At 37.4% G+C, this 27,170-nt stretch overlaps 1 long non-coding RNA gene across 2 annotated transcripts in view; it reads left to right on the top strand.

Moving 5' to 3' along the window:
* Positions 1-27,170, top strand: part of LOC124106546 (uncharacterized) — a 116,850-nt gene that overhangs the window by 17,020 nt on the left and 72,660 nt on the right. For both annotated transcript variants that reach the window (XR_006856091.2, XR_009228613.1), the window contains exon 2: positions 24,057-25,151. This is a non-coding gene — a long non-coding RNA (uncharacterized LOC124106546). The remainder of the gene's footprint in view (positions 1-24,056; positions 25,152-27,170) is intronic.

The following is a 27,170-nucleotide window of genomic DNA, read 5'->3' on the forward strand; positions in this document are numbered from 1 at the left end:
TCATCCCTGATTTCTTCTACTATCCATTGGTCATTCAGGACTGTGTTATTTAGTCTTCAGGTGTTAGAGTAGCTCCTATTTTTTATATTATTGATTTCTAATTTTATTCCATTTTGATCTGATAGAATGCAAGGTTTTATTTCTATTTTATTTTATTTTTTTGCATTCACTAAGTTTTGCTTTGTGGCTTAAGACATGGTCTATTTTAGAAAATGATCCATGTGCTATCATTGTGTATTCAGTCATTGATGAATGAAATATTCTATATATGTCTGTTTAGTCTAAGTTATTAATTGTTTTTCTTAGTTCTATCGATTCTTTGTTAAGTTTTTGTTTGGTTGATCTATCCAATGATGAAAGAGCATGTTAAGTTCATCCAGGGTTATTGTGTTGTGTTCTATTTGGTTCTTGAAATTGAGAAGTGTTTGTTTGATGTATGTAGGTGCTCCATGGTTTGGGGCATAATTACAATTTTTATATCTTTTTGATGTATAATTCCCTTAAGCAGTATGCAATGATCATCTTTGTCTCTTCGGATTAACTTTGATTTGAAGTTCACTTTATCTGATATGAGGGTAGAAACCCCTGCTTGCTTATGAGATCCATGTGAATGATATAATTTTTCCCATCCTTTTATCTTCAGTCTATGGATGTCTTTGCCTGTGAGGTGATTATCTTAGAGACAACTAATTGTTGGGTCATGTTTTTTAATCCAATTTGCCAGTCTTTTGATTGATGGGTTTAGACCATTTACATTCAATGTTATTACTGAGAAATGATTTTTATACCCTGTTATTTTGATTTATTTCTGGTTTTTAATTTTAATTAGTTTCTCTTTTCATTAACAACATTTTTTTCTTGTGTAGTTTCTCCCTTTGCTGGTTTCCATTTTTATTTTTCATTCCTTCTTAATGAAATACTTATTTGAGTATGTTTTGTAGCGCAGACTTTCTAGTTGTGAATTCATTTAACTTTTGTTTACCTTGGGAGGTTTTTATTTCATCATCAAATATGACGCCTAATTTTGCCAGTTACAGTATTCTTGATTGGCATTCATTTTCTTTCAGGGGTTGGTATATATCATTCCAAGACCTCCTAACTTTGAGGATCTGGGTTGAGAAATTAGATGAGATCCAGATTCATATTCCTCTAATTGTGACCTGTCATTTCTCTGGTAGCCTTTACATTGTTACCCTTATTCTCTATGTAAGGGATTTTCATAATGATTTGCCTTGGTATAGGTCTGTTGTAATTTTGTATATTTGGAGTTCTGTAAGCCTCCTATATTTAAATTTCCATTTCATTCTTAAGGCTTGGGAAATTTTCTGATATTATTTCATTGAAAAGATTGTGCATTCCTTTGGTTTGTGTCTCCAAGCGTTCATCTATCCTAATAAATCTTAAATGTGGTCTTTTCATGTTATCCCATATTCTTGAAAGTTCTGTTCATGTTCTCTTAACATATTTTTCCATGGTCAACTTTACTTTTCAGATTATATATTTTGTCTTCATTGCCTGAAACTCTTTCAATTGATTTAGTTTGCTAGTGATGCTTTACGTTGAGGTTTTAAGTTGGTTTATTGATTCCATCATTTTGAAAATTTTTGATTGATTTTTCTTCAAGGTTTCTATCTCCTTTGAAGTGATCTTTTACTTCTTGGATATTCTCTCTGATTTCATTCCTTTCATCTTTTAACTTTCAGATAATTTTATGAACTTTCTAAAAAAATTCCTTCTCTGACATTTCCTCCACTGTGATATCATTGGATTCTGTTAACAAAGGTATTTTGATTTGTTTGGAATGTTTTTTTTTCCCCTTGCCTTTTCATGTTGTTCACATGTCTACCTATTTATCAGTAAAAATCTGAGGTGGCAGAGCTTGTACTCTGTGAACTTACAGTGTTCCTAAAGATTTCTATTACCTCATGTTTTAGGGGGAGACAAACAATAAAAACCAATGCAATCAATGTTCTTCATTAAATGAAATACTTATTTATTATTTTGGCACCTACAATGTTAATTGCCACTATAAACAGAAGTGGTACATCAGTCAATTGCCAACAGTAGATATGTTTACAAAAGAGTTTGCTATTTCAAAAAGGTAAAGAGGGAGAATGCAGAAAGACATAAGATGTAATAATTGAGAGGGAGGGTGAGAGAGAGTAGCAGTAAAGAGTTAAAGGAAGAGTGAAAGAACAATAGAATTTGGCAGTTGGCAACAGAAAAGAGAGGAAGATAATCAAGAGAAATAGAAAAACAATACAAAACAAACAAAAAACCAATATAAAACACAACCAAGGTATACTAATCAAAAACCCTATTCTTCAAAAGACCGAGTCAAGAAAATAACTACCTTCAAGAAATGCTTTAAATAAGACAAGTGAGACAAATATGTGTATATTCAATATGTGAATATACAAATATGTGAATATTCCATGGACCATCTAGCATACAAAATTAAAAAAAAATGTTCTGAGTTGGGCATGGTGGCACATGCCTGTAATTCCAGCGATGGGAATCTGAGGCAGGAGGATTGTGATTTCGAAGCCAGCCTCAGCCACTTAGTGAGGTCCTCAGAAACTTAGCAAGACTCTGTCTGTAATTAAAATACAAAAAAAATAAAAACAATTCTTAATGGAAGATTAAGATGCAATGGTGGAAAATTTGTCTTTAATATTATATGTTGGTTGTCAGTTCCCAACTATCTTACAGTTTTTTTCTTGGGGTATTTATTGTGTGCAACAGTGGTAGTTGGGGGGCTGTCAGTTCCTTCCTTTTGTGGAGCTCATCACTGTTGCCTGTTCTCAGCTTCCCTTCTCAGCAATATGAGGTAGGGTGGCTTGGAGGGTGTTATCTACTCCTTTTACTGTGAGGGCTTACTGCAGAGTTCTGTGAAAGGGGTTCCCAAGGGTGAAGCTCCTAGAGACGGGGTATGGGTCTGCTAGAATTCCAGGTGCTTTGTGGAGTGATGTTTGGTGAAGCTTTTAAATCAGCACACCTCCAGAGCCTGGCTGATTCCAGTCCACATTGAGTGTCTTGAATCCCCCCCCCCCCCCAGGGTTCTGCTTGAGAGGAGCCAGTCCTTTGCCCCACTCTGCCTCCCACTGCTCCCATATCTTGGCCACCTGGGCTTTGGGCCCAGCCCCAAAGTAAACATTCACCCCCCCACACACACACACACATGTGATCAAGTCCCTGGTTGTCCCAGGCAGTCCTGTGATCTGCAAGACTCAAACTGTGTGAGAGATACCCAGGATCTCTCATGTATGAGTGTCTCAAGTGCCCCTGGGGACAACACTCTCCATGCCAGAATTTCACTTGGTTTTCTAGTCACATTCTGGCCCACATCAGGTCAGGTTTTTAGACCCAGCTGAAATTACACAGGTCTGGGCACTTGGGGTTGGACCCATACCTGCCAGCAGCTGTAGCTGACCCTACTCTCTGCAGGTCACTCTAAGACCAGCAACATTTCTCTCACAGGAAAACAAAGTGTAGCTTACCCACTGGATGAGCTTGACAATGTCGCTATCCTTTCTTCTTCAAGACACATCTTGGTGCCACCTGAAATGCGGGCTTAGTCTGTCTCTCCAACCTGCTTGCAGTGGATGTGCATCAGTAGCCACCAGTGCTGGTGATGGTTTTTTTTTTTTTAATTTTTTAAATTTTATTCTATTAAACCTTCTGTATCCCTAGGCTGTTCTAAAAGTCCAGTATTAAATCCCAGTAGAATTTCTTTTCTTTTCTTTTCCCTCCCTCCCTCCCTCTCTTTCTTTCTTTCCTGACTTTAAAGAGAAACTGTTTGTCCTCTTTCCTGGTTCGAGGCCATGGAGCAGTCTGGAAAGTAACCTTCTCTACTCCGCCATCTTGACCCCTCAGGCTCACATATTGTTTTCATTGGATATTCTTGCTTTGGAGGTTTGCTTCCCATTTGAAAGCTCAATCTGTATCATCATAAGACTAGAAAGCACAAAAATTAAGTGAAATTTTATAGTAATGGTCATTATACTATTTTCATTAATGAATAATATGTAGGCATATATAATCCATAAACTGAAATGACCTTATATGCTAGGTTAAATGCAAATATTTCTGCTGGATGGGCTAGATCCCTCTTTCAGGAAGAAATCTTGCCTTAAATTGTCTGCAACCTGAGGTTCTGGGGTGCAATTTCCAAACCTCAAAGGAAAAAACCAAACAAAAAAAAGTTTCAACTAAGAACCTGTCATTCTGGCCTCATCCACTGCCGGACTGGATATCACCTCACTGCCCTAGTCTCCATCATGTGGGATTAGGCACCCCAACTTCCTTAATAAGACTCCTTTGGCACAAGAATTAAAATCAAGAATCAATAAATGGGATGAACTCACACTAAAACGTTTCTTTTCAGCAAAACAAATAATCTGTGAGGTGAATAGAGAGCCTACATCTTGGGAGCAAATCTTTACCCTTCACACATCAGATAGAGCACTAAACTCTAGGGTATATAAAGATCTCAAAAAGCTAAGCTCAAAACAAACAAACAAACAAACAAATAACCCAATCAATAAATGGGCCAAGGAGCTGAACAGACACTTCTTAGGAGATGATATACAATCAATCAACAATATGAAAAAATGTTCATCATCACTAGGAATTAGAGAAATGCAAATCAAAACTACTCTAAGATTTCACCTCACTCCAGTCAGAATGGCAGCTATTAGGCATACAAACAACAATAAATTTTGGCAAGGATGTGGGGAAAAAGGCACACTCATACACTGCTGGTAGGACTGCAAATTGGTGCAGCCAACATGGAAAACAGTATGGAGATTTCTTGGAAAATTGGGAATGGAACGACCATTTGATCCAACTATTCCTCTTCTTGGTCTATACCCAAATGACTTAAAAACAGCATACTACAGGGACACAGCCACATCATTGTTTATAGCAGCATCATTCTCAATAGCTAAACTGTGGAATCAACCTAGATGCCTGTCAATAGATGAATGGATAAAAAAATGTGGCATATATACACAATGGAATATTACTCAACAGTAAAAGAGAATAAAATCATGGCATTTTCAGCTAAATGGATGGAGTTAGAGAAGACAATGCTAAGTGAATTTAGCCAATCACAAAAAACCAAATGTTGAAAGTTTTCTCTGATATAAGGAGGCTGATTCATAGTGGGAGAGGGAGAGGGAGTATGGTAGGAATAGATGAACTCTAGATAGGGCAGAGAAGTGGGAGGGAAAGGGAGGGGGTATGGAGTTAGAAATGATGGTGGAATGTGATGGGCATTATTATCCAAAGAATATGTATGAAGACACTAATTGGTGTGAATGTACTTTGTATACAACCAGAGATATGAAAAATTGTGCTCTATATGTGTAATAAGAATTGCAATACATTCTGCTGTCATATATAAATAAAAAAATTAATTAAAAAAGGAAACCTCCATACTGCTTTCCATAGTGTCTATACTAATTTACATTCCCTCAAAGAGTATATAAAGGTTCCTTTTTCTCCACATTCTCACCAGCATTTTGTTGTTGTTGTTAATAGTCATTCTAACTGGGGTGACATGGAATCTTATTGTCATTTTAATCATCATTTCCCTGATGGCTAGATATTGAGCATTTTTCATATGTTTATTGGCCAGTTGCATTTTAGTCTTTTGAGAAAAGTCTATTATGATTATTTGCTTATTTTAAAAATAGATTACCTGTTTTTTGGTTTGGTTGTTAAGTTTTTTGAGTTCTTTATATATTGTGGATATTAATCCCCTATTAGATGAATAGCTGGCAATGATTTTCTCCCATTTTGTATGTTTTCATTCCATTGATTGTTTCCTCTTTGTTGTGTTCTAATTTGATGTAATCCTTTTTGTAAATTCTTGTTTTTGTCTCTTGTGCTTTTGGAGTTCTACTGAGGAAACTGTTGGGTGTACAAATATCTTCCAGCATTTCCCAAGTGTTCTCCTCCTGTTGTTTCATAGTTTCAGGTCTTATATTAAGATCTTTGATCCATTTTGAGTTGATTTTTGTTCAGGGTAAGAGATTGGGATTGATTTTCAATCTTCTACTTGTGATACACAGCTTTCCAAGTATCATTTGTTGAAGAGGCTATCTTTTTGCCAATGTATATTTTTGGTAGCTTCATGGAGAAACAGTGGGCTGAAGATGTATGGATTTATTTCTGGGTCCTATATTATGTTCCATTGGTATATGTGACTGTTTCTATGCCAATGCCATGCTATTGCTGTTACCATGACTGTACCTTGAAATCAGGTACAGTGATGCCTTCAACTGTTGTATGGCTCAATATTGCTTTGACTATTTAGGGTCTTCTGTGCTTCCATACTAATTTTTTTTCCTAGTTCTAGGCAGAACATTATTGATATTTTGGAAAGGATTGCAATGAATTTGTAGTTTGCTTTGGCTAGTATTGCCCATTTAATAATATTTATTCTTCTTTAGTTCTTCTATATCTTAAATATTTATTCTGTGAACATGGGAGGTCTTTTCATCTTTTAGTATCCTCTTCAATTTCTTTCTTCAATGGTTTGTAATTTTTATTATAGAAGTCTTTCATATCACTCATTAGGTTTTTCCCTAGTTGTGTGTGTGTGGGAGAGAGAGAGAGAGAGAGAGAGAGAGAGAGAGAGAGAGAGAGAGAGAGATTTTGTGAATGTGTTTGCTTTCTAATTTCTTTCTCAGTGACTTCATTATTGGTGTATAGGAAAGCAACTTGTTTTGTATGTTGTTTTTGTTTCCTGCTACTTTATGAATTTGTTTATCAGCCCTAAGAGTGTTTTGGTGGATTTTTTTTAGGGCTTTCCATGTATAAAATCATATAATCTGAAACAGGAATAGTTTGAATTCCTCCTTTCCTATTTGTAAGTCTTTTTCCTCACTTTTTTTCTTTTTAGGGCTGAGGACCAAACCCAGGGCCTTGTGTATGCTTGGCAATTGCTCTGCCACTCAGCCAAATCTCCAACCTCTCTATTTGTATGTATTTTCTTTCTCAGAGCTAATTGCTCTGGCTAAACTTTCTAGTTCTATATTGAATAAGAGCTGTGAGAATGTACACCCTTGTTTAGTTCCTGATCTTATAGGAAATGTTTTCATGTTTCCCCCATTCAGTATGATGCTGGCTGTGGGTTTGTCATATATATAGCATTTATTACATTGAGGTATGATCCTTCTGTATCTAACTTACTCAGACCTTTTATAATGGAAGGATATTGAATTTTATTAAAGGCCTTTGTTTGTCATCTACTGAGATGTCAATGTGACTTTTAGATCATTCATCTGAGATCTCTCTTCTTTTTTGATGCAGGTACTCATGGCTATAAACTTATTTCTTACAGCTGCCTTTGGTGTATCCCACAGGTTTTGGCAGGTTGTGTTTCTGTGTATCTGAGGTTTTCTAAAGCACTAAAGGCCAAGGGAACAAACTTTTGCTTTAATTCTGCCAGTGGTTATTAAATTTATCTTTGGAGGAAGACAGTGTTTTGATTTCAAGGGTAAAAGGATGATGAACTTTTGGATTATGCAAAGGAAAGGTAGGATATTTTGGAATAGAGAGACCCTGGTCTAAGATTTCTCAACTTAGGATCCATAGAACCCTATGATTCAATATGACATCAGTAATAATTTGAGAGGTGATTTTAAAAATTCAAACATCTATTTTTGAAATTGTACACTACGAAGATAGGCAGTAATCAAATAGGCCCATTTGCAATTTTAAGTGTTTTAACCCCATATGACAAGGTTTGGTAGTACTGAGTTCATTTGGTTCAATCCAGTTTTGGGATTTATGCAACATATGAGAGGTTATTGGTAACTGAAGAGTACTATATTGTAGGGAGAGGAGAATGTTACACTTATCACAAGAGAGCTTCACTCTCTAATTATATTTCTCAAAATCCCCTTACACACCGTATGCTGTCTTAAAGGACCAAACAAGCTATACTAGTGTAATAAAATATTTGGAGAAAATTTAAATTTTCATTTTAAAGACTGAGCTGCTTTTTACCTTCCCCTCCCTGTTTTGCTATTATGAATGTTTCAAAAATGTAGATTGCAAAGGCTAAAAGTGAATTGTAGACTTGATAATGAGTTTTTGGTGATTTCTTATTTTATTACAACCTTATGCTTTGTACTTAATTAGTTTTTACTATTTTATAAATACTTCTGATAATTCAGTATGGTAGTTTATGAAGATAAGAGATAGAAAAGGGAGATTATAGGTCTGGGGATAAGCACGATAAGGTTAATAATGAAGAATTATAATTTTTCTGAGTCATTTTAATGCACTGTTAGAATATAGGATATAGAAAAAGTCCACCTCTGTGATGAAAGACACTTATCAAGAGGTTTGCAGGGACTGCTTATCTAAATTGCTCTATTCCATTGAGAATCATACGTGTGAGGGGGACAATAAACCTTTTCTGTAAAGAGCCATATATAGATGTTCTAGCCTGTGCAGGTCACTTAAGGCCTCTGAAACTTATTTGTTTTTGATTGTTTACAACTCCAAAATTATAAAAACCAATTTTAGTTCTGAGGGCTATCCAAACAAAGGCCTCCTGAGGGATTTGCCTTGTGGGCTGTAGTTTGTCAACTCCTGCTATGACAAAAAATTTATTAATATGGTGATGCTTCCAATAAAAATGGGACAAACAAAACAACAAAAGCTTAAATATAAGTCACAACCGTACCAGAAGAAAAGGTGCTGTTGTTTTTAAACAGCTGATTCTCAAAACAAGCAGTAAAACTTTAAAAAAAAAAGCAACAAGAACAACATAACAAAAAACACATTCAATGAAAAGAACCAGGAAGAAAAGTCAGTGGTAGCAAAACTTATTGCCAAATGGAAAAAGTCATGCAGTTGAGAAGAGTCTAACAATGGGATCATATAAAATTGTTGAGAGCAAAATGCAGGGGAAAAAAAGGGAGTATAGGAAATTAAAAAGTTTCCACTCCCTCAAACAGTGTGACAAGTTGAAGTATTGATGGCATGGCATATGATCTTGAAAGGTTTTGTGAAATAAACTGAAAAACCACAGCTTTATTATTTAGAACAACATGTCCACAGATTTCACCAATAAATGCCATGAGCCATTTGCAAGATTTGCTTCTAATTGTGAAATTCAAGAGAACAAAGAATTGCTCAGAAGGCAAATAGACCCAGACTAACTAATGTTTAGCCTTCCAATCTATAAACAAAAGGTGTGTCTTGCAGAATTATATCAGCTTCCATACCAGGAGTGCCTTGTCCATGGCTGCTTCTGAGAGCTTGTGCAGTTTATGAGGAAAAGTCGCTCATGTTGTCACAATACATTGCCTTCTTCACAGAAAGGCACTGTTGTCACTCTTGGAGATGAAATGAAAGAAAGTTTTGGATAATTCTATGAAATGAATATAATATATAAAGACCAAGTGAGGATATTTTTAAATCTGTGGAAAAATGTGGACAAAGACTATGCAAATATCCTGCTGCCCATAGAAAATTTTGTGCCTTAGCTGAGAAAGAGTTTTTATTAGAGTATTTCATCTAGAAGTACTTTCAAGATAACACGGGCCAGATTTTGCTAAGTCCTTTGTTGCTGAACAATGGCTGCAGACAGTAGCCTTCTTGGAGACCACTTTCATCATGGGAACTATGGAACAAGTCTGTGCAAGGTCCTGGAGGAAATGTTTTAACTGTAAGTGACAAGAATCTCACATTTAAAAGACAACTGAGAAGGAATTCCTATTCAAGTGATGATGGAATAAGACCTCCTAGAAAATTCCTCATCTGTAAATAAGAATAAAAACTGGACATAAAGCAAAGAGCAACTCCCTAAATAGAGGCAAACAGAACGTGTGACTTTTTAGCATATGGCAGTATGAGGTGGCATAAGTAGAAAAACCACTGACTTTGGATAATAATGATCATCACATTCAACCATTGTACATGTATGAAGACACGAATTGGTGTGAATATACTATGTATACAACCAGAGATATGAAAAATTGTGCTCTATATATGTAATAAGAATTGTAATGCATTCTGCTGTTATATGTAAATAAAAAAATTATGAGGGCTGGGGATGTGGCTCAAGCGGTAATGCACTCACCTGGCATGCATGGGGCACTGGGTTCGATCCTCAGCACCACATAAAATAAAAAATAAAGATGTTGTGTCCACCGAAAACTGCAAACTAAATATTAAAAAATTTTCTCTCTCTCTCTTTAAAAAAATCATGAGTAAAAGAAGAAAAAGTTAATTTATGAGTGCATATGATGTAAAGAGTGGTGGGAATTTGTAGTACCAGTACTTACCGTGTTAATAGAAATATAGTAAAATAAAACCTTGATCATAATCTAAATCAAATCTGTTGAAATCTAATATTTCCAGTAAAATACTTGTTGGGGAAAAGAAAAAGAAAAACCACTGTCTTTTTGGTAGAGAAATCCATAGCTGATGGAGAGAGCAGGAGAATCTTCAAAGGGAAATTGGGCATATCCAGATGTTTCCTACTAATTTCTCTGACTGATACCTGAAACATATATGCGTGAAACAGACTCAAGGCAGCTCAACTAAAGACAAATGATTTGATCTGAGATTGGAGTTGCCATGCCAGAAACAGAGGTGCATAAGCAAAAGAAAATAATTTGTTAGAGAAAAATAACAAAATCAAGAAAGTAAAAAGCTTATAATTCATAAATTCCAGGACAAATCCCAAAGTCCTAAACACAAAAGAGCGGTAAAAAATGGCACATATCTTCAAGAGTGATGAGTGAGACCTTGAGATAAACTAGGTGCTGGGGAAACAGTTGGTTGAGCGCTTGCCTGGCATGCACAAAGCCCTGGGTTCAATCCCCAGCACAACTGAAAAAAAAAAATGTTGAGATAAACTAGATGTTAGATAGCACAGATAAGAATTGTGAAATAAGTAATGATTCTAATGATAACTAATGATTCTAACTATTATTCTAATGATTCCCAATGAAATAAATCAAAATGGTAGCTACATGCATAATAAATAAAAATGAAAAAACTTAACAGAAAAATAAAAATCAACAAAACTAAACTGAAATTCCAGGACTGAAAAATATAATGTCTGAAGTTAAAAAAACAAAAAGCAAACAACAACAACAAAAAAAACTGGATGAATTTAGCAGCTAAGTAGAAATGACAGAAGAAAATGTAAGTGAACTCAAAAACTGATCAATCATAATTATCCATCATGAAGAAGACAGAAAAAGATCAGAGAAAACAACAGTTTCAGGGATCTGTTACATAAATATTAAGTGTTCTAAAACATGTAATTGGAATTAAAGAATAAGAGGAGAGGAAAAAAAGGAATGACAAATTTCAATAAAAATGGTAAAAAAAAATCTCCCAAATCTGAGAAAGATGGATATTATGCTCAAGGGACAGCAGGTAAAATAAACAAACAATTTCATATCAAGGTAATCATGGTCCAACTGTTGAAAAACCAAAGACAGAGAACATGTCTTCAAACCATCAGGAGAAATGCATCACATTGTACAGGAGCAATGAATTCATTAATAGCTGAGTCTTAATCACACATCTTGGAAGATTGATTAAGACAATAGGAAAATATCTTTAAAATGCTGAAAGAGAATAATGCATCAACCCAGATTCTACATATAAAGAAAATGCCCTTAAGAATGAAGACAAAATAAAGGTATTTTCAGATGAAAGATTTAAAATATTAATCACCAGCACACCTGCACTACAATAAATGCTAAAGCAAATTAGACTAGGTGATAGTGGTATCACCAAAAAACAATGACTAACGCAAAACGCTGTCAATGCAAAAAGAATAATTTTTATATTTTCCTCTTAATATTTTACATGAGTCATATAACTCTAAAAATTAGAGCAGTATCTGTGTGATATAATAAATGTAAATGCAATACATATAGTAATTAGAATATGAATCATGGAAGGGCATATAGAACAAACGACTTCAGGGTTTCCATATTTTACTTGAATGGCACAATATTAAATGTAAGTGGACCATGAAAAATTAAGGCTGTATATTGCATTCATAGAGCAATTACTAAAATAAATAAAGTTTTGCTGCTTAACTAATTATCCCCATTATAAACTAATTTTTTGTTTCCCCTTAAAATTCATATGTTAAAATCCTAACCCCAATATAATGGCACTAGGGAGGTAATTAGTCATGAATGGGATTAGTGCCCTTGTTAAAGTGACTCCAAAGCTTTCTTGCTTTTGTTTTACCACGTGAGGATATAATAAGAAGTTGTATTTTGTAATGAGGAAGAGGGTTCTCACTAGAACTCCACCATGTTGGCACCATGATCTGACTTCCAGCCTCCAGAACTGTGTGAAATAAATTTTTGTTATTTATAAGATGTACAGTCTTTTGTTTGTTCTTATAGCAGCTCAAATTGACTAAGGCAGTACCTTAGGATACTATTTGTCATCTTATAGTTCTGTAGATCAGAAGGCCAAACAAGGCTAAGTTAGCATCTCTGCTTAGGGTCTCATGAAACTATAATCTCATTTGAGGTTTAGGGTTCTTTTATAAGGTCATGTGATTTTGGGCAACTGTAGTACTCTTGGAGGTTGTGCCTTCTTTGAAGCCATGAGGAACACATTTCTCTGATTTCCATCATCTCATCCTCTAGCCTCCTTGTTAAAAAGTTATCTGACACAAGGATGATTTCTCACTATTAATTTGAAAATTTAATTTCATCTGAAAAATTTTGCCAACCACCCTAGATAGCTACAGAAGCAGAGATATATGATCTATATTTTGGGGACATGACAAGAAATGAGGAGAAAAAGAATTGGATAGAAATCAACCTAGAAATGATACCAGTGATAGAATTGGTAAACAGGGACATAAAAATTATTATTATAGCTGTATTCTGTGATTTAAAAAACTAGTGAAAAGATTGAGTATATTAAATAGGGACTGGGAAGTCAAAAAGATTTATGTTTGAAGTGATGCAAATCATAATACCCGAGTTAAAAAATCCACTGGATGAAATTAATGGTAGATTAGATGATGCAGAAGAGAAGACTAGTGAACTTGAAGACAGTTCTACATAAATTATCCAAAATAAAACAGAGAAGAAAGAATAAGCAGTGAAATAGGAAACTCTAAGAGGCCTAAAATTCAATTTGGAGTTTCAAATTTGGTGGTTATGATGATTAGATAAAATATTTAAGGAAATAAGGCTACTTATTTTTAAAATCTGATAAAAACTATAAATCCATGTATTCAAGGAGGCTCCATGATCCTCAAGTTTAAGAAACAAGAAAAAATTAAACCAAGACACTTCAAAATGAAACTATTAAATTCAGTGATATATAGAGAAAATATTAAAAGCACCCAGAACAAAAGACATATCAGGAGAACAAGGGTAAGAATAATATCATCTTTCTTATTGGAAATAATGCAAAGGAGAAGATAGTGAAGAGATATTTTTAAAGTACTAAAAGGAAAATATTCTAATAAGCTAAACTTTTACACTCAGCAAAAATACCTTTCAAAAATGAGAGCAAGTTAAAGACTTCTTCAGACATATAAGAGTGAAATAATTTATCTCCAGTAGTATTTTATAAGATGATATTTTCAAGAAAAAAAAACAAAGCAAACAAAATCAAATGGAAATCTGAATCTACACTAAGGAATTGTAAACACCACAAAACCACACTAATACTATAAGTCCTTAAATAACAACAGCAGAAATTAATATGATGAATAATTATAGTCACCTAAAATGGAGATAAATGAATTAATAAAATTTTCAATTAAAAACAATACAGAAAAACTGGGAAAATAAACAAATAACCCAAGGCAAAATTTTATAGTTCTGTGTATAGTTCTATAGGATACAATTTAGAAATGGAATTTCTAGTTAAATTAGAAAATAGCAAGATGACACATTTGAAACCAATCATATCAACAATCAAATTAAATGTAAATGGTCTAAACATTCTAATTAAAAGACTGAAATGGTCAAATTGGATTAATCAAAAAAAGTGAGATCTATCTCTAGGCTGCCTAAAGGAAACTGCTTTTTAGTAAAAGCAAAATAGATTAGAAGGATAAAGAAAGGATTAGATAAACCATTGATGAATGCTCACAGGAATTAAATTTAAGCTGAAGTGGCTATATTAACGTCATATAAAGTTGATGTCCAAAGAAAAGACTAGTACTAGGATAAAAGAGTCACTTCATGACAAAGATTCATTAAGATTCATTAAGAAGACCTAACAATAGTTAATTCTTATGTTCCCAAGTATTAAGCTCCAAAAGTACAAAACTAAAATGGGTAGAACTAGGAGTGCCATAGACAAACCTACAAACATAGTAAGATATTTTAACATTCCCATTTTAAAAAAACCTGATAGAACATTAACACCCTATTTACCTCATATAAATGTCCTTTACACAACATGTCACCCAACATCAATAGATTGCACATCACTTTCAAGTTCACACAGGACATTCATCAAAGTAGAACATATTCTATACCATTAAAAAGTCCCCATAAGTTTAAAATGATTAAAATCCTACTAAATATGTACTCTGACAATACTGGAAATAGATTAGAAATTAACAGAAATGTCTTTGGAAAATACCCAAATATTTGAAAACTAAATAAACAACACACTCAGATAACTTGTGGGACAAAAGAGAAATCAAAACGGAAATCACAAAGTATATTGAGCTCACTAAAAATGAAAATACAACATGTATATATTTTGAATGAATGAGTGACTGTCCTCTAAGTTCACAGGGTGAAGATTTGTTGAGTTTGAGCTCATTATCCAACAGTTGTTTTCCTATGCTTCACATGTGTCTCACAGGATAAACCCTCCTGCTGCAGGGAGTGTTCAGAGCTGACCTCTGAGCTAGAGGTAGTACTGGTGGGAATAGGAACAGAAAATTGTGATGAAATATAATTGAGAACTTTTAAGACGGTTCTTGAAAATTATTCCCAAAGCAATACAATTTATTATAAGAGTTCAAAATCATAAAACTATATAAAGTAAGAGGTTAAAGGTGGTGGTGTAGTAAAGTTCCCTTTTGAAATTATTGTGAAAGTAATACACACTTGTAAGAATTCAGATGTCATGGCAATAGATAAGAGTAATAAAGTGAAAGGTTCCTTTCTTCCTTTTTAAGTCTATTCCCTTGAGAAATCACTGTTTCTGGCTTGGAATGTATTGTAGGCTTTCCATGAGAGTATGTGTAGACCGAATGCATTACTTTAACGGGTGGTTATTAATCTATCATATAAATAGTTCATAATTTATTAAACTATTTCTGTTGATGGGCATTTTGATAGTCTTTTCCCCCTCTCTTATTAACTGTGCTTCAATGAAACATTCTTGTACATACCTATTCTTGTAGTTCTCTGTGTACTTCTGTATGATAAAATTTCAAGTTATTTAAAAACAAGTTAAGCCCTTAAGCAAAAGGCAGATAGCCCCCAAGTGCTGACCATTTCCTAGAGGTGTCCTGGTTCCTTGTAGCAGCTGCACAAGAGTCACTATCCTGAAGGAGAGATCTTTGGGCAGAAGCAGGGCAATGAGCACCAAAGAGAAGCACAGACAAGTCAGCTCAGGTGAGAGGTGACTTGTTATAAAGAGTACACCTGGCTGCTTTCCTATCTTTCTAGAGCATCAGTTGCAGTTTTCTGGAAAGAGCCTGAGCCAAGTACTGAAGTGTGGGAGATTTTTCTACTCTCTGTCATCCCAATAACAAACGCTGCTGCTGAAAGACTTCAGAATTACGTGGGCTTTCCTGCTTATGCAGGAATTCTGGAATTCTGGGAAGTGTAAGAGAATAAAGATGAAGTTAGTCAAACCACTGAATCCAAGCTGGTCACCCAATCTATCAGTGGCAAAAATAATACTAGAGGTCTGACTGTGGTTAGGTACCATGCTAGGTACTTTTTGTACATGAATATGTTTAACTCTGGTCATACTCTGGAAGGAAGTATCATTATGCCTATGTTACAGATGAGGAACGAGAGGAATGGAAAAATCAAGTAATCTGCAGCTAAGAAATGGTCATTCTGGACCTCAAATCCAGACCTGGCACACAAAGTTACCTATCAGTTCTGAATGAGAAGTTGAGACTTTCAGATTAGGGGAGCCAGGGATCAGATTAGAATAGGAATTTTTGACAGTATGAGGGCTTTGGAGTACAATATAGCAACCTGGAAAGAGCAGAAGTCTAAGATTCTCTTACAGCATTCACAGAATAAGAACAGGTGTCCATGTTTGACCTGCCTAGGTAATTGAAGTATCAAAAGGTGCCATATAAACCACATTACTGCTCAGGAGGCAGGAATTGAAGGAATGGTAGAGAGGGTTCATTTCCATCAATAAAAAGAGGGTTGACCTTATCTCTGCTGCCCTGCTCACCCGGAACCTGAAGGACGTTCTCTCTGAAGAGCACATGACCAGACCATCACCTTCTTCAAGCAAGCCCTCTGTGTGCAACCATGGACAGACCCATTTCCTTTTGATTTGTTTCAGCCCCCATTGTTGATTTCCTAAAAGTCATGGCTATGATGAATCATTCTGAGATATTTTACTAAGTGCTCACAATTCCCAAAGAGGAGACAACTAGAGAAGGATGAATCTCTGCTTTCACCACACAGTAAAATATTTCCACATGCTCAGATTCTTTTTTTCTGTCTTGAAGATACCTGTGATAGGACTGGAAGAGTCACTGATTTTTAATGTCACTGAAGGCAAAATAGGCAGTGTGTGATCATAGCAACCATTACTTATTTGCTGCTTTGCTAATTTAAAAGGATGCTAACATAAATTCTTTCATTTTATTTCCTTCCACATTTTTTATTGGTACATGATAGTTGTATATAACCATGAGATTTATTGTTACATATTTGTATATGCACACAATATAACAATATAATTTGGCCAATATCACTCCTCAGCACTTCCTCCATATAAATTATTTTAATTTGATGATTTACTCATTCATTTCACAAAGATTCATTGGGTGAAAGCCAGGTTCTTTGCAGTTGTAAAAATGAAAATTGATGCCCTAAATTTTACAGAAGAGTAAGGCATGGCTGTGAATTCGACTGGCAAGGTAATTTGGTAGTCTACAGGATCAAGTTAACTGCTTTTAGTTTTTGGTTCCCCATGTACTGTAGTTACAAGATATAATTCTTTTTTTTTTTTTTTTGCAGTCATAGAAAGTCTTTGGTTTCAGTATAAGTCATAAACCCAATATTAAGTCAATTAAGATTGTCATTTCCTTTTATATATATATATATATAATATGTATACATATATATATATATATATATATATATATATATATATATTGGTTGTTGATGGGCCTTTATTTTACTTATTTGTATGTGGTGCTGAGAATTGAACCCACTGCCTCAGGCATGCTAGGCAAGTGCGTGACCACTGAGCCACAACCTCAGCTGTACGATACTTCAAGAAATAATTCCACCACCCTCAGATTTCACATGTCCTTCAAACCATTTATGGCAGCAGCAATCCAGTTTCCCGAAAGCTGTGCCTTCAATGGACACTTATGCATGGTGTCTGCACATAATGCTTCAACTAGCAGCTCCTCCCCTGCATGACACAGGCTGCAAGCTATCCATCTCTGATTAGTGATGAGATTTGAAATTGTCTTCAACAACTAAGACAGATAACCAGTTTCAGATTTACTTATTTATTTTGCAGTACTGGGGGTTCACTCCAAGGTCTTGTGCATGCTAGGCAAGTGTTCTACCCCTTAGTTCCTGAACTCATGAAAAAACTAGTGAACAAGGTTCAGCAAATGAATAGAAATAGAAGTTGTGCAGTTTAGATAAGCAGAATCTGTTTCTAATGCCAACACAAGTAGATCTCACCCCTCTTAGATCCTGGCTCCCAATATCACCACAGGTACACATCCTTACTTCACCTGTTTCTTCATATAATGGAGACTGAAAAATCTCAAGAAGCAGCAGCTGCCTGGCCAAATCCAGGTCTGGTATCAATAGTAACATTTATTATAACTTAGTGGTGCCAGGCATCATTCTAAGCGCTTTATATGTATACATTCATTCAACCTGACAACCACTCCCTCCAAGCCTTAGCTTCCAGGGAGCCAAGAGAAAAAGTGAATGGACTCTTCAGCAGGACTCACAATAGGAATTTCTTCAACATAGAAAGGAGTTTAGATAGAGGAGTGAGGGGAGACAAGTGTTCTCTACAGTAAAGACAGGAAGTAACATGATCCCTGTGCATCTTAGCAAGCAGCTCAAATGATGAATTCTAAAAGGTGAAAAGAGATGAATTCTAAAAGGTGAAAAGACCAAAGTCTCATTTGAACCCAGAGAGCTTGATGAGTTATTGGACTGAGGAATGGAAGGGAGGGAGGGAGGAAAATCTAGAACTACTCTCATATTTCTGGCTTTGCTGTTGATCCTCATAAAAATATCATGAGAGAGGGTAAGTCATGTTAATATCTCCCTTAACCTTGTCCTCTAGTCAATGGGAGGAGAGGGGCTGGATCCTAGGTCTCTTAACTCTGGGAGAAGAGGTCTGGTAGAAGAGATTCTGGATGCAGTCTTCTTGGGTTTAATGCCTACTTAACTACATCTCAGCTGAATGGACTTAACAATTCCATGTTTCTGTTTCCACAATTATAAAACAGGGGTAGTAATAATATCTATCTCAAAGGGTGGTTGTCAGGTTGAATGAATGTATACATGTAAAGCACTTAGAATGATGCCTGGCACCACTAAGTTATAATAAATGTTACTATTGTTAGCTATTATTACTGCAATGAGTTCAATGAGACTGATCTAAGAAACCAGAATGAACTGTAGCAGTGAGGGCCTATTGGTCATATTCTCCATAGTGGAGAAATATAAACCAATCCAAGTACAGTTACTTAAAACCACTCCTAAGGTGAGACAGTATAGCATTGAGTTGAAGACAATGTTCTAGGCATGTTGACCAGAAATTAAGAAAATTATTTCTGCAGATCTCACGGAGACTATGTTTTCTGCATATTCAGGTTTTAACTTTCAGAAACTGCGATATCACAAGTCACTTCCACCGGAGGAATGACACAGCAAAATGAAACTTCCACTCCAGGATGAGCAAGTCAGACAGGTTCCTTACATAACAAGGGCTTTGGCACCCCACCCAGGGCTTGGTTCCTTGCCAAACCTTCACACCCCCCAGAAAAAGGTATCAAGATATTTAGAAACTTTGGCCATGGGACAAAGTGCAGACCAATGCAATGGAAGGTCGACTCTATACTGACTCAGAGGAAACCCTGAAAGACGTGGGGTTGGATCCAAGTCAAGACTAGAGACCCCTGGTGTTTCCAATTCTGTCACAGCATGCTGGGGGGAATCTTGAGTACAGAACCATCTGGATCCAGTGGAACCCATAATACCCACAAATCTTCCAGAGGTTCTGAATGGCCTTCAGTTAAATGTCATGTCATAAGAATGAAGCTTCCCCCCAGAGCCTTTCCCAGTGCATGCAGTACTTTCACCTACAAAGAACAGTTTGCGAAACAAAAAAGCTCTAAATTTCCTAAAGGAAAGAATAACCCAAGCCAAGAAAAGATAAAGATCAACTTTCTAGCTGGAGAACAAATATCTTTCTATGCCTGACGAAACTAAACATTTACCTGCTTTTGGCATAAACATTACATTCATTTTTCATTCTGAAGTTCAGGAGGTAATTGTGGGACTCTCACACCACTCACTGTACCTGGAGGAAAAAGACTAATCAGTTCTATAACATCTAGGATTTCTGTTTTTCTGAGGCATCTTGCTCAGATGACACTGGCTTTGGGACTAGATAAGTCGATGTTCAAATATTCTAGGTGTTTTTATGTTAGGGAATTTAATTTATCAGGATTAATGCTATTTTTTTAACCTCACATTGAAAAAGAGGGACTGGATTTAAGACATACCAAAGACAAATAAAAACTCCATTTTTGCTTTTGCAATTTTAATGGAAGAAGCCTGTTGAACAGGTAGATTTCTACCTTAATGAGAATCATTTTTGTTCATGTCAGGTATTGTCCCTGGCATTGATAATTTCCACACTAGTCCTTCAAGGTAGCCATTATTGTTTCACTATAGGGATGAGGAAACCTGGGTTCAGAGAGGTTATATTGGCTAGAAGGGGAGTATGGGAGTGGGGAAGCACCAACTATTCAGTTTTTCTCATTGTATCATGATGTTTGTCCCTAAAGAAAGGAGATTGCCCTAGAATGAGTGTGTTTTCTGGTTTACATCATTTAGATCAGATTCAAACCTTCATTAGAAATTTAACTCAACCCTTTGCCAAAGGGTAGGTGTTTTTGTGATGAAATCACACTTTCTTTAAGGGCCAATGTTTCATGTTTTTAGATGTTTGTTTTTTTTGCTCTCTTGCTGCAGTGCAATCAATCTAAGCAGCTCAGGTATAGAAGCACCTGCCATTTATGAGGAAGTCTTAGGCAAATGCTGTTGAGAGTAGTACCCAGTTCACTCATTTCACATGCCCTTAAGGGTCTGGTGGGTAGAAGTTCAATAGGGTGTGTCCTCTTTTTCAGGGGTATCTCCTCCTTCTACATAGTCTTGCTCCTTCACCTTGTATAAAAAATAGCCAACTCATCCAACAACCAGCCCCCCCTTACTGCCCCAGTATATTAACAGGTAAACTCCTGGAGGACACTCTACATTTGATTTATTTTTGTATTTTCCATGCAACACTTGCCCAAGCCCTGCTAGCAGCTGGGGCTCTATTGATCCTACAAGAAAATACAAAGCAAGATGCCACATGCCAGGAGTAGATGAGGGCACCAAATAATTCAAACCCCTTGGGTGATGTGCATTAAAACCCCTCCAAATCTGAGGATATAAATGTATGGCAAAGTGCAGCAGGGAGCACTGTGGGCTGGAGTCTTAAGGACACTTCACACAAGAGGAGAAACTTGGAGGATGGAGTGGATTAGGCTAGGCGGGATGGCATGGTGGACGAGGGCAGCAAACATGGGGAGTGGAGGGCAGAAGAAAGCACAGTGGGTAGAGAAGACCGCATCTCTGTAAGCTTTACCACATGCTAGGGAGGCTCCAGGCACTCCCTAGTCTCAACCTTTCCAGTTGGACCTCTACATAAGCTATCTGCCTATTTTCCTGTCATGGTACAGAGGGCTTAATGTTGTGGTGGCAAGGTGTAGAGGGACAGAGAGCATCCTGTGGCCCTGCGATTAAGGGCTGTGCCCTTCACAAGTACCTCTCATTTTTTTTTTCCCATTAGGTGGGACAGGAAGGTGATAGTGGGCTAGAGTTGGTTAGGTTCTGGAAAATAGTAGGTCTTATGAAGAAGAACAGAATGCTATGGCATATTTCAAAAGGCTACTTTCTCTTTAAAACTCAAAGGGGGTTTGCTTCCATCTTCATTGTGAGAACCTGGTAGGGTCCTTGAGGTAATGCTCACAAAAGTGCAGGGACCTCTTGAAGACCAGCTCCCCCTGGAATTCTCCTGTCTCAAATGTGTTCACACTGAGCCTCTAGCCGTGCATGAGTTACAGCCCCGGATGGTACTACTTCCCACAGAGGTTCTGCTCCTGAAAAATGTGACTCCTTCTGTCCATTTGTCTTCTTCTAATTTGGGGAGTAGTGTTTGCCTGTGGCTGCAATTCTCTGTTGCATCTAAAATTTGTTGATGATGGGTTTGTTTGGCTTTTCTGTAGTTGCTGCAAGTACTCAAGTGATGATGCCCAAGCTCCCTGTGCGCTGGATGGGACCACATATTTCAAAAGCATTTTCTTACACTGTGTTCCGCAAAACGTGTTCTCTAGATGTCACTAGTATTCAACAACAGAGGTTCCTGTGTTCGAGTAGCTTTGAGAAGTTCCAGGTTTATTAACAGCAGGTCATTTCAGCATCTCTTTGACACTTTTACTTGCCAGGACTATGGATTGCCTTGTGGCCCTACTTAATTTCATCACAGAATTCTTCTAAGAAAAGAGTAATTCATGAAACTATCTTCCTTAAAATATGGGAAATGCTGTTTTATGGGCAGTCTTTTTTAATAACTTATTGCCTATGATTGTTTCACCTTTGTGGACATGGATGATATTATTGGTCTTATTTATGTTCATTCATTTTGCAGATATTATTAAGTCTCTCCTAGGTGGTAGGAAGTATAATAGTTCAGAGAAGGGAATACAAAGTGTTTTGGCCATGGCACCTTTTTTGAACTTAGAGTCTGGTATGAAAGACATGCACAGAATTAACTTTAATTTTACCGACTTTAAGAAATCTCTCCCCCACATTTCTGCAGTTTACAAAAATGAATCAAATTAAATATAGAGATCCAAAACTACAAATAAAAAAATAAATGAAAGCTGTTCCCTTCCCACATTTCATTGAGGGGTCAAGTTGGTTTCACAAGGAAAAAAGTCTTGTGGATCAGGTTTCTGGGCAAAATATCAATCCTTATGACACTGCCCATGATTTGCCATCTCGTTTGCTGATCTGTACCCATTGCAACATCTCTTCACTGTTTCCAGGAGTCTCTGCGGACAGCATCTGCAGGCAGAAAATGAAGAACTGGGTGGACTCACTTCAACTGGTTATTCTCAGTTGGTGTTGGGGCTTTGCAGAGGATAAGGACCCATATACACATAATGCTTCTAAGCACCTGGTGCAGTGGTATAGGGCACTTTATGTAAGTGTGGAAAGGGCTTTGGGTGATAAGAACACTGGAGCAAATACTTCAGTCTGCTGAGTATACTCAGCACTCTTTGGAAAATCCAGCCTTCAACAAGAGGAAGCATGTACTTACTCAAGATTCAAAAGAATCTCACAGACAGATGCTCGCAATTTCAGGGAAGGTCTGGCACAGAGAAAGAGGCTCCAGATCATTATCAAAACAAATAAAACTCTTCAGCATCTGGAGAGACACAACTAATGCTTATCATCTCTCAGCTTCCTACACCTAATGGAATCAGTTCTCGGAATCTTTCTACTTCTTGCGGGCGGAGAAACCACATTGTGTCATATTTTATTCTCCTCCAAAACTGTATTTATCTCAAGCTTAGGAAAATAAGATTTCAATCAAGTATCACTTATAACAAGCACATGCATTATGATGCATTTTATAGAACAAAGTTAAAATGCTACAGCATTCTATGTTAGATTCTCAGGGAAGCACAATTCAAATAATCATGAGTTCTTTAGGCCTTACTTATATTTCATGCAGAAACTCATTCTATAGCCTGTATTAAAAGCAAATATTGTTTTCTTATTTTATCTTACAGATGGCCTCCTTTGTGTTGATTTTGGTAGAAGTTGCCAAGCAAAATCTCAAAGTGTTTCTGAGTTGACTTGGAAGCTTATAACACCACAAAGGGACCCTACATCACATGCTCAGTGGCACGTGGACCACACTATGGGACCTGAGTGTGGAAATATCTGGGTGTGATGAGTTCTGTCTCTTGTCAGAAATCATCCCCCAGCTTAATTATTTGTTAATAGATCCCAACTTTTTAAAAGTGTCTGGTGATCATTCCTTTATGGGGAGGCCAGGCCATTATTTAGGATAGGGAAGTGAATTTTAACAGGTCAACAATCCAAACTCCATCTCTTTTGTCAGTGTTAGGTTCAGGAATGGATAAGCAACATAATCCTGCCCTTTTGGGGCAAGTTTTCTTACTTTTAAGTGGGTACCCAAGGGGAGGGTATTCTTCATTCTTATCTTTTGTCATTTGGTTGACTTTTGGTAGCAAGGGTGTGAGCCTTGGAGCTATCACCTTGGGGGGAAGGGAGTCGGTCCAAGGGGAAAAAAATCAGCCTGGTAAATAGAGCAGAGAGAGAAAACAACCTGCAGCTTCCAGTGCATTATCGAGATGCTGAATTGACCTACCTTGGACTGTCCTAACTGGTCATCTTATTTTGTGAAAGAATACATTTTTCTCCTTGTAAGCTACTCTTAGTTGTGTTTTCTTTTATAGTGTCCTGATACAATAATGAAGAATAAGAAATAACAAATTATTCCTTGTGTACTAGGGGACAATGAATCACCCTTGGCATCGGGAAAGCAAGGCATTACAAGCTTTTGGATAGATCACAGGAACAAGCGTGAGGCTATGAGTTACCTTTGGGGGGGTTCATGCAGATTTGAAGAGCAAAGGGAAGACCCTGAACACCTGAACTGATCTCGATTTGAAAAACTCAAACTAAGAAGTAAGAACAAGATGCCAGTGTTGGGCATCATTTCTCCAACGCTTCATTAGCCCACAAGGAAAATGTAGTATGGAAAAGGTCTGAAAACCTAGGTGAAGTTGCCATATCACCAGGGGGGACATGTGTGAGCCTCAGCAAGGATGCAATACAGTGAGGAAAATAGGTTTTTCCTCACTCCAGCACCTCGTTGTGATGAGGCAGTGTGAGCCTTTACCACAGCTCATCATCTCTACAACAGCTCTGCAAGGCAGACAGCGCTGTCCGGCTCCAGCTGGCTGCCCCCACAGAATTGTCACATGCCATAGGTCTCTTGGATCTGCATCAACAACCGGCTTGTGTCTGAGACACGCTCTGCCATCCGCTCCTTTGACAACTCCAAGAGTGATGAAAACCCTCCAAGCTTAAGAATTGAGCGTTTTTAATTCATTTGTCACAAGATAAATGTGTTGCCTGTGTGCTCTGAACCAAATCCTGATGTGTTTCTTGGGATGAAGAAAACATACATTTAAAAAATCTGATTGACAATAACAACTTCTTAATAAGCAGAGGGGGAAAAAAGGTGAAAATGGAAGATTAACCATTTCTCACCACCCCCAGAAGGCAATCTGTGTGTGCTAGAGGGCTTTAGTTGACTTCTCTTAGAAGCTCCTGAGGGAGAAGAAGGCAGCCCTTGACATCCGGAGCTGGCCTGGCATTTCTGGCTGGACCTTGGTGTTCTTCTGTTGAACAATTTCCTGCATCAACATGAGGCAAGGACACTCTGTGACCATTATGGATCAAAAAAGAAGACTATTTCATAATCACTTCTGAACACTGATAAAATATGAACAATGTCCAAGCCACAGAATACCAAGCATCCCTCCATCCTGGCTAGTAGGACTGATGGTCTCAGCCTTGCCCAGTTTGCTCTCCCTCCAGGTAAGGGCTGTGGAGATGCTGTAAGTACAGTTGGGTTACTATAACACAGCATCACAAACTAGGGTATTTTACAGATATTAATTTTCTCATAATTCTGGGGGACCAGAATTCTAAAATTAATGTGTCAGTAGGAGGCTCTGAGGGAGATTCTGCTCTAAGCCTCTCTCCCAGCTTCTGTTGGCTACTAGAATCCTTGGCTTATAGACCAATCACTCCACTCTTTGCTTCTCTCTTCACATCACTGTCTCCTCTGCTCCTCTGTTTTGTCTCTGTGTCTTCTCTTATAAGGTTATTGTCAATGGATTTACCAGGCACGGTCCATAAGCCACATTACAGAGGTGAGGCAAAGAACCTCACCCCCCCACTGGTGCATAGACCTATCCACAAGTATGGCTGTATGCTGGACCGGTAGTCAGTGACGGGTATGATTCAATTGCAGTGGTATCAACCTAAGACAGGAGGCTGACGCCTAAAGGTCAGTTTTCCGATGACGGGTAAGAACCATATGTTGAATTGGACAACCTACCAGGCACGGTCCTTAAGCCACATTGCTTGTTGTTTAATTAATCAGAAGGGGGGAGATGCTGGGAGCCATTAGCCAAGTAGGTATGACAATTTCCTTGCCAGCGTACCCCATGTTGCAGTGACATTGAATGTAGATGACCTTGCTCAAGGACCAGGGCGGATTAGGGTGTTCCCGGTTTAAGATAATCGTGTTTAGGGCGTTCCCAGTTTAGGTTCCAGGTTTAAGGTTTAAGATTATTCCTGCTGGGAATAGGGCGTATCCTGCTGCCTGAGTTCCCCTTGAGTTCTCACGGGATTCAGACAGTATATTTTGGGAGACAGAAGCCCAGTGGAGGTGGATTTGGGCAGAGAACGTGGATTTCCCCAGAACGTGATTGTAGACGGCTGGTGTGAGTTCGGGAATAAAGAGTTGCTGTTTGAATCTACAAGCTGTGTGGTGGCTCGTGATTGTGTGCCCAGCCAGACTGCGGCAAAGGTCCACCTGTTTAACTCAGGACGAACTTATTTCAAGATCCTCCATTTACTTGTACTTACAAAGACCTTTTTCCCAAATATAACATTGGGGTTTAGGGCTTGAACATCTTTTTTTTTAAACATATATTTTTTTGATTATAGGTGGACACAATACCTTTATTTTATTCTTATGTGATGCTGAGGATTGAACCCAGTGCCTCATGCATGCTAGGCAAGTGCTCTACCACTGAGCCACCACCTCAGCCCTGTACATCTTTTTTGAGAGCAACAATTCAACCCAGGAAAGAGAATGAAACACAGAGTTGTCCCAGTTTCCTGACAAAATTTAATCCAAGGCAAAGTCTCACTTTCTTAAATCCTCTTCAAAATACTTAACACAAACCCCAATCCTATAATCAATCTTTTCTAATACCTGAGATGGCCCACCGTGGTTTAGTTCCGTTCTGGGTATGGAAAGCCTGAGAACCAGGAGAACTGACAGTGTAGAGTGAGTCTGAAGGCTGGAAGTCTCAGAGAACTGATGTTTTAATTTGAGTCTGACAGTCCCTCCCCCCGCCTGCCGCAAAAGTCAATATTGTAGCACACAGGCAGAGAGCATGAATTCTCCTTTAATCAACCCTTTTATGCCAGTGTGGCCTTCAACCGAATTGGAAATGACTTACCTGTATCAGGGAGGGCAATCTTCTTTATGCTGTTTACCAGTTTAAGTGTTAGTCTCATCCCAAAACACCCAGATTAATGTTTGACCAAATACCAGTGCATCCCATGGCCCAGTCAAAATGACACATTAAATTAACCATTGCAGCACTTTCCCCAAGATCCCACAGCTGGTCACTGGTGGAGACAAAATTCAAACCCTAGGCAATTGACTCTTAAATCCACTCTCCTACAAAGCTCTGCACCATCTCCATTTTTACAGGTGGGCTTTATCCAGAGATGATCGAAGATACAGTCTGTGTTAATTATCACTGTTCTTAAAGAGTTTGAACCACACAATTTGGAACTGAGTTGCACATTGTC

Source organism: Marmota monax, unplaced genomic scaffold, assembly GCF_021218885.2.
Source record: "Marmota monax isolate L192 unplaced genomic scaffold, Marmota_monax_Labrador192_F-V1.1 WCK01_AAM20220418_F8-fsc00065, whole genome shotgun sequence".
NCBI lineage: Eukaryota > Metazoa > Chordata > Mammalia > Rodentia > Sciuridae > Marmota > Marmota monax.